The 9,495-nt window shown below is 39.3% G+C and overlaps 1 long non-coding RNA gene across 1 annotated transcript; it reads right to left on the minus strand.

Moving 5' to 3' along the window:
• Nucleotides 1–6,844: 6,844 nt before the first annotated feature.
• Nucleotides 6,845–8,897, minus strand: LOC132302243 (uncharacterized). Its single transcript, XR_009480788.1, has 2 exons — nucleotides 8,532–8,897; nucleotides 6,845–7,042 (listed from the first exon to the last, which is right to left on the minus strand). It is a non-coding gene; the product is annotated as an uncharacterized LOC132302243 (long non-coding RNA).
• Nucleotides 8,898–9,495: the final 598 nt, after the last annotated feature.

Raw genomic sequence — 9,495 nt, forward strand, 5'->3', positions numbered from 1 at the left:
CAAGGCACCGCTCTGTTATCCGGTTTTGAAAACCATTTAATAAAACATTTGCACTTTCCTTCTCATTCCAACATCACCCCCATGCTCATGTGAGATGCACATACATTTGTATAACATGTGTATAGATAATGAAGTAAATATAGAAATCTCAACTCATACACAATATCATGGTATTGCATTTTAATCCACACACAAGCATGGTAAATTAACAGGCTAAGTAACCCATGGTTGTATAACATAAGAAGCATGCTTTCTAACTCACATTTACTGTATAACAACGTAAACAGTGCTTAATAACATTTGGGAAATCAAGTACAAAACTTCCCATATCATAACAACCAACATTCTAATTTTCAAGTAGCAGCCTATGTTTACAAGGTCATAACTTTTTCTACGGTTATAATCTAGGGCTGAAATTGGTATCATTGGAATGCGTGTTTTGAGCTAGTTAATTTAGACTCAAATATCACTCAATTTGGATTTAAAATGAGGAAGTTGTGGTCAGTTGAAGTTCTGGTCATTGTGCAGGAAATTCTGCAGATTACAGCGCAAAACTGGCAGCCTATGTTTACCAGATCATAACTTTTTACACAGTTAGAATCTAAGGCTGAAATTGGTATTTTTGGAAATCTTGTTTCGATTTAGTCAATTTAGACTCAAAAATCGCTCAATTTGGATTTAATATGAGGGAGTTGTGGTCGGTTGAAGTTCAGGTCGCTGTGCTGGAAATTCTACAGATTACATCACAAAACTGGCAGCCTATGTTTACAAGATCATAACTTTTTGTACAGTTGGAATCTAAGGCTGAATTTGGTATAATTGGAAATCTTGTTTCGAGATAGTCAATTTAGACTCAAAAATCGCTCAATTTGGACTTAAAACAAGGACGTTATGATCCTTTGAAGTTCAGGTTGCTGTGATTCCAGAATTGCGAAAAACAAGTAGCTGCCTATGTTTTAAGCACAAAACACATAGAATTGATTCCTTAAAGGTAAAGGGTGTAAGATTTAAGTAATCCTACCTCAAAGAAGCTTGAAACTCAGCAACAGTCACAACTTAAAGTAACTCAAATGATGGATCAAAGCCTTCCAAGGTAGAAAATGAAGAACACTTTCTTCTTTGTTTGCAACCAAAACCCTCTTCTTTTAACACCACTTTCCAAACCCAGCAACAAAAGAAATGGACTCAAGTTTGATATCAAAAGAACCCTCACTATCTAAGGAACATTTTTCCTTCACAAAGTCCCATCAAAATCCCAACACAAAGCTTCCAAAATGGAGCTTAAAAGGTATCACTATGGAAAGGAAATAGAATGCACAAAAATTAGGTTTTGCCAAAATGGTTTCTAAGAACAAAACACTAGGCATACTATATGTTATAAAATGAATGGATATGGTGCAACCACATACACCTACACATGTCATCCCCACCATGGATTAAAACCAAAATCATAAGAAATGACTCAAAAGTCCTTTTATTTCCTACTAAATACCATTCATGCCATTTGCATGATAAAAGTCAAGAATACCCTTTCACAACTAACCAAATGCCAATTATGCTATTTTTCATAGTAAAAGTCTACTTTGCCCTTGATCAAATTATCAAATATCATGTATTCCATTTGTAAAACAAAAAGTCCATAATGCCCTTTATGAAATACTAATTGACAAATATGCTATTTGCATAACATAGTCTATAATATTTCTTAATACATAATGATGTTTAATTCACATTTGCAAAATAATCATATTTTTGACAATAAAAATAAAATGCATGAATGCTAAAATGTTCGAAAAAATGATAAAAATGCAGGTCCTCACAGTCTCCCCAACATACAAGGATTTCGTCCCCGAAATCAAGTCGTACCTGGGGAAGAAAACAAACTCGGATACGCAGAATGAACATCCTGTTCCTGTTCCCACGTAGCCTCCTCAATACCATGATGTCGCCACAAAACCTTTCCGAGAGTCACCGTTTTACCCCTTAACACTTTGTCCCGAGTGTCAAGAATCTAAATGTGTCCCTCCTCGTAAGAAACATCCTCATCAATGTCAACATCAACCCAACTTAATATATGTAATGGATCAGGCTCATACTTCCGTAACATCGAAACATGAAGCACATTATAGACCCTGTCCATTAGTGGTGGCAATGCCAATTTGTAAGCAACCTCGCCCACCCGGTCCAAAATCTCAAATGGCCCAATGAAACAAGGTGACAACTTGCCACTCTTTCCAAACCGTAGTAATCCTTTTCATGGAGAAACCTTGATAAACACGCGGTCTCCCACCTCAAAGGATAATGGCCGTCTCTGTCTATCTACGTAACTTTTTTGTCGACTCTGAGTAGTCAACAACCGCTGCCGAATCAACTTAATCTTTTCAGTGGTTTCCAAGACAATGTCTGGCCCTAAGGCAGCTGTCTCACCCACCTTAGTCCAACAAACAGGAGAACGATAAGGCCTACCATACAATGCCTTAAAAGGAGCCATCTCAATGCTCGACTGATAGCTATTGTTATAGGTAAACTCAACAAGAGGTAAATAATCCTCCCAACTACCACCAAAATTAAGTACACAGGCCCGAAGCATATCTTCCAAGATTTGGATAGTATGCTCTGACTGGCCGTCCGTCTGCGGATAGAATGCCGTACTAAAATGCAACGGTGAACCAAACACTGCATGAAGCCCTTCCCAGAACTTCGATGTGAATTTGGCATCCCTATCCGAAACAATAGACAATGGAACCCTATGCAATCTGACAATCTCTCTGACATACAATCTGCCAAGTGCCTCAGCAGAATCTGTCGCCTTAATAGGTAAAAAGTGAGCAGTCTTAGTCAATCTATCAATAATGACCCAAATAGACTCATTACCCCTCGGTGACCTCGGAAGTCCTATCACAAAATCCATAGCAATACATTCCCATTTCCACTGTGCTACTGGCAATGGTTGCAACAAACCTGCAGGTCTCTGATGCTCTGCCTTTACCTGCTGACAAGTAAGACATCTGGCAACAAACTGAGCTACATCTGCCTTTATCCCATTCCACCAATACTGGCGTTTCAAATTATGATACATTTTAGTACCACCTGGATGCACAGTAAAACGAGAAGTGTGAAACTCCTGTAATATATCCTCCCGAAAAACCGTAGGAACCACAAGCAAACCTTTGAACCGTAAACCACCATCCATGTGTAAGGTCCAATCCTTTACTGTGTCCCCACTTGAAATCAACTGATGAATGACAGCTAAATCTGAGTCCTGTCTCTGTGCCTCAATCACCCGTGTAACAAGAGTAGGTTGAACCACAAGACTAAACAGAAAAGCTAACTCATAACCAACACTGTCATCATAACACTGTAATCCCATCTCTGCTAGATCCTCCAATATCTTCCATTTCTAAATGGCTAACCCAGCCAAAACTCCACGAGACTTCCGGCTTAAGGCATCTGCTACCACATTCGCCTTACCCGGATGATACTGCAAATCAAAATTATAGTCTTCCAAATATTTAACCTATCGCCTCTGCCTATTATTCAAGTCCTTCTGAGAGAAAAGATACTTGAGACTTTTGTGATCTGAGAATACCTCGAATCTCTCACCATACAAATAATGCCTCCAGCTTTTCAAAGCAAAAACAACTGCTGCTAACTCTAAGTCATGGGTGGGATAGTTAAGCTCGTGAATCTTTAACTGTCTAGATCCATAAGCCACTACCTTACCACCCTGCATCAACACACAGCCCAAACCATCCTGAGAAGCATCACAAAAAACAACATAACCCAAGCCACGCTCAGGTATCACCAATACTAGAGCTGTAGTCAATCTAGTCTTCAACTCCTGAAAAGATAACTCACAAGCTTCAGTCCAATCAAATCTGATACCTTTTCGGGTCATTCGAGTCATAGGAGCAGCTAAGCGAGAAAAGTCCCTCACAAACCTACAGTAATAACCCGCTAAGCCAAGAAAACTCTGAATCTCATACACATTCTTGGGACGTTCCCAATCTAGAACTGCTTCTATCTTCGAAGGATCAACTGACACCCCATTAGCCGAAACAATATTTCCCAAAAACTTCACCTCTTGCAGCAAAAATTCACACTTGGAATACTTGGCATACAAATGGTGCTCTCTCAGCATCTGTAACACTATCCTCAGATGGATCTCGAGATCGTGAATACACCAAAATGTCATCCACAAACACTACCACAAACTGGTCTAGATATCTATGAAAGACACGGTGCATCAGATCCATGAATGCCGCTGGTGCATTCGTCAAACCAAAAGGCATCACAAGGAACTCATAATGACCATACCGCATACGAAAAGCTGTCTTCGGAATATCCTCATCCCAAACTCGTAACTAGTAGTAACCAAATCTCAGATCAATCTTGGAAAAGCAAATAGCTCCTCGCAACTGATCAAACAAATCATCAATCCGCGGTAAAGGATACTTGTTCTTGATGGTTGCATGATTCAATTTCTGATAATCAATGCACAACCTCATAGAACCATCCTTTGTCTTTGCAAACAACACTGGCGCGCCCCATGGTGAAACACTAGGCCGAATAAAACCCTTCAACCTCAAATAATCCAACTGCTTCTTTAATTCCTCCAGCTCTACTGGTGCCATACGATACGGAGCCATAAAAATTGGTGCAGTACCAGGCATTAAGTCAATCACAAACTCAACCTCTCTTCTAGGAGGTAAATCCGGTAAGTCATCCGGAAACACATCCAAGAACTCACAAACAACTGACGGATAAACTGTCCCCACATCACCATCTTCTTCAGCTAAAATGCTAGCTAAGAAGAAATCACAACAGTCCCAACCATGAACACCATAACAAGCTGAAACCAAGGATCACCCCGATCTCCCACAAACACAAAACAATCTCCCTCCGGCGTACACACTGAAACTCTACCACTGAAGCAATCAATGGTGGCATGAAATGATGATAACCAATCCATCCCAAGAATGACGTCAAACCCTGTCATCTCAAGAAGGATAAGATCAAAAACCAAAGTCCGCCTACCAATCACAATGGTATAATCCCGCACCACTCTGCTCATAACTAATGAACCACTAACTGGCGTATCAACACTCAACACTCAGTCCAAAAAGCCAACCTCCAATCCTGATGCAAGTGCAAATGTGCATGAAATGAATGAATGAGATGCACCAGAATCAAACAAAATACGAGCCCAAGATCCAAAGACTGGAAACATACCCCTCACCACTGACGGTCCCGAAGATGTCTCAGGAAGTGCATACACTCAGCCCTGGGATATCTGAGCCTGTGAACCTCCAGCCTGAACCCCGGACTATTGACTAGTCCCTGTAGAACTACCCCTCCCAACTGGTCTCGATCCCTATGAAGATGAAGTTGGCTGTGGTGGTCTAGACCCAGACTGTACTGTAGCAGACTGAGATGGTCTCTATTGTGTACCACGACCACTACCAAAACCTCTGCCTGAGACACCAGTCCTCCACGGACAGTCTCTAACCCTATGGCCCTACTGCCCACATTTGAAGCAAGCTCTCGTAGAAAAAGACTATGGACAATCAGACACATAATGACCAGGCTGCTGACATCCGAAACATATGACCTCACTCCTACCTGCTCATGATGGTACGAAAGTCGAAGGAGTAAGTTAGCCTGACTACTATACTCTAGACCTAGATGAACTCCCTCTATGCCTCTTGCTAGACTGACCCTTAGCCCCTGAACCACTGGCTCGTCTTTGCTTCCACTGATCTCGAGTCTGATTTTTATCATTCAGCTCAGCTTCAACAATCAATGCCCTTTCTATAGCCTCAGGATAAGTCTGTAGGCACTGTGCTGCCACAAAAGTCATAATCCGATGATGGAGTCCCTCTACAAACTTATGGACTTTATCTGATTCCTTACTTACAATCTCTAGAGCAAAACGAGAAAGAGAAGTGAATTTATTCTCATAGTCTGTCACTGTCATAGAATTGTTCTGGAACAGAGAGATAAACTCCTTCTGCAACTCCCATCTTTTAGTTGTAGGAAAGAACGTGTTGTAAAATAACTCTTTGTAAACATCCCACGACAAGGTCTTCACGTCCACTCTGTTAGACACTGACTTCCACCACAATTTGGCATCCCTAGTAAAGTTGTAGGTAGCCAACAGAATCTTCACAGAATCATTTTCAACTGTCAGAGCATCAATATGCTTTTCCACCTGGTCAAACCAATCATTTGCCAACAACGGATCAGTCCCACCCTCAAGCAGTGTAGGCATAAGTCTAACAAATGTGGAGATAAGTTTGAGACATCTTTTTGTCTCATCTTCCCCTGCAGACATCATTAGCGGTGGCAAACCTCTATGTCCCATAGGGTGAGATGCAGAATTCTCCCCAGACCGTCCAACTGCAGGCCCACTCTCTTGGCCTCTTGGTGCCTTGTCCTTCCTACGAGGTGGCATACTACAATGAAATGCACGTCAATAACAATGTCACTATCCACAGTCCCAAACTGACTCATATGAATAAAAGCCATAAAACCAATAGCATGCTTTGTCGTAATCAACACATAATCACATATTCACATAAACATACTTACAAGACAAATACCAGATAAGCATGTAAGCACATAAGACAACGCAAACCCCTACACACAACTGTAGACAGACCTCTACCTGTCGTCCCTAGGTTATAGGAACCATGCTCTGATACCAAAATTGTCACGCCCCTAGACCGTGGTCCGGATTGTGAACACAACACACAAATAATCACAGTCTCAAAATTAATAAATATCCTTGTAATCTGTCTCAACCACGCATCCACCTATCCATTTCCCTTTATAAAATTATGACTGAAAATAAATAGATAAGATGTCAATATTAAAACTTTAAAGTTTTAAAGTCTGAAAAAACATTTATTACATGCCAGGAAAATTCTAAAGAAATATAAGACAAAACATAGTCTATTATGCGGAACAAAACACTACAACACTAGCCCCGACTCTGTCTACAGCTGAGGAGGAACATCCTTCATACCATCCGTGCCATGACCTGAAAAGATATGTATAAAATAGGAATGAGCAACCACAGCTCAGCAGTAATTACTTAAAGCGCACTCCTTAATACCTATGTGAATCCAAACAAAGGACGGATAAAAGATAAAGGGATCATACAAGCTCAAGGGAAAGCAACATATCATATGAGATGATAAAATGAAGTGCCATGTAATACCAATGCCAATGCTAATGTCACTGACACCTCTCACTTCCAGAAGTCCCATTTCCATCACAAAAAGTTAATGTAATCCGGCCAGAGCTGCTCCCTGTACCATGAGAAGAGAATTGATCATCTATCCCTGATCCAAGGTAACTCCTTGTAATCATTTGGGGCCTAGTGACACAATTACGAGTAGGCAACTCCTACGTCTTCTCTAGATTTCCATTAACTGCACAAACAAGGCAACTCCTTATCTGGTTTTAAAATATTTGATTCAATTCCCTTTTTCTTTTCCAAACTCACGGATACAAGGCACCTCCCTGTTATCTGGTTTTCAAAACCATTTAATAAAACATTTGCCCTTTCCTTCTCATTCCAACATCACCACCATGCTCATGTGAGATGCATGTACATTTGTATAACATGTGTACAGATAATGAAGTAAATATTGAAATCTCAACTCATAAACAATATCATGGTATTGCATTTTAATCCATGCACAAACATGGTAAATTAACAAGCTAAGTAACCCATGGTTGTATAACATAAGAAGCAGGCTTTCTAACTCACATTTGCCGTATAACAATGTAAATAGTGCTTAATAACATTTAGGAAATCAAGTACAAAACTTCCCATATCATAACAACCAATATTCTAATTTTCAAGTAGCAGCCTATATTTACAAGGTCATAACTTTTTCTACAGTTATAATCTTCAGCTGAAATTGGTATCATTAGAAAGCTTGTTTCGAGGTAGTCAATTTAGACTCAAAAATCACTCAATTGGGATTTAAAATGAGGAAGTTGTGGTCAGTTGAAGTTTAGGTCGCTGTGCAGGAAATTCTGCAGATTATAGCGCAAAACTGGCAGCCTATGTTTACAAGATCTTAACTTTTTACACAGTTAGAATCTAAGGCTGAAATTGGTATTTTTGGAAATCTTGTTTCGAGCTAGTCAATTTAGACTCAAAAATCGCTCAATTTGGATTTAATATAAGGGAGTTGTGGTCAGTTGAAGTTCAGGTCACTGTGCAGGAAATTCTGCAGATTACAACGCAAAATTGGCAGCCTATGTTTACAAGATCATAACTTTTTGCACAGTTCTAAGGCTGGATTTGGTATCATTGGAAATCTTGTTTCAAGCTAGTCAATTTAGACTCAAAAATCGCTCAATTTAGACTTAAAACAAGGATGTTATGATCCTTTGAAGTTCAGGTTGCTGTGATTCCAGAATTGCGAAAAACAAGTAGCTGCCTATGTTTTAAGCATAAAACACATAGAATTGATTCCTTAAAGGTAAAGGGTGTGAGAGTTAAGTAATCCTACCTCAAAGAAGCTTGAAACTCAGCAACAATCACAACTTAAAGTAACTCAAATGATGGATCAAAGCCTTCCAAGGTAGAAAATGAAGAACACTTCCTTCTTTGTTTGCAACCAAAACCCTCTTCTTTTAACACCACTTTCCAAACCCAGCAACAAAAGAAATGGACTCAAGTTTGATATCAAAAGAACCCTCACTATCTAAGGAACATTTTTCCTTCACAAAGTCCCATCAAAATCCCAACACAAAGCTTCCAAAATGGAGCTTAAAAGGTATCACTATGGAAAAGAAATAGAATGCACGAAAATTGGGTTTTGCCAAAATGGTTTCTAAGAACAAAACACTAGGCATACTATATGTTATAAAATGAATGGATATGGTGCAACCACACACATGTCATCCCCTCCATGGATTAAAACAAAAATCATAAGAAATGACTCAAAAGTCCTTTTATTTCCTACTAAATACCATTCATGCCATTTGCATGATAAAAGTCAAGAATACCCTTTCACAACTAACCAAATGCCAATTATGTTATTTTGCATAGTAAAAGTCTACTTTGCCCTTGATCAAATTATCAAATACCATTTATTCCATTTGTAAAACAAAAAGTCCATAATGCCCGTTATGAAATACTAATTGACAAATATGCTATTTGCATAACATAGTCTATAATATTTCTTAACACATAATGATGTTTAATTCACATTTGCAAAATAATCATATTTTTGCTAATAAAAATAAAATGCATGAATGCTAAAATGTTCGAAAAAATGAAAAAAAAAAAAGGTCCGCACAGAGTGCTCCCTACACTATAGTGCACACTAGGGGAAGGTACCCATGGGTTAGTAGCCTTAAAGTGATCCCAAGAGTACAGTTTTAATCCGAGCAATATCCGAGTATCCACATTGGTTGATTTCAGTCCTTAAATTTCAAGTTGCTATTCCTTGAAGATTTAAACCTTGTCAT

The sequence above is a fragment of the Cornus florida genome, unplaced genomic scaffold (assembly GCF_030987335.1).
Source record: "Cornus florida cultivar Cherokee Brave unplaced genomic scaffold, ASM3098733v1 CherokeeBrave_3.0.0_Hap2_Chr04, whole genome shotgun sequence".
Lineage (NCBI taxonomy): Eukaryota > Viridiplantae > Streptophyta > Magnoliopsida > Cornales > Cornaceae > Cornus > Cornus florida.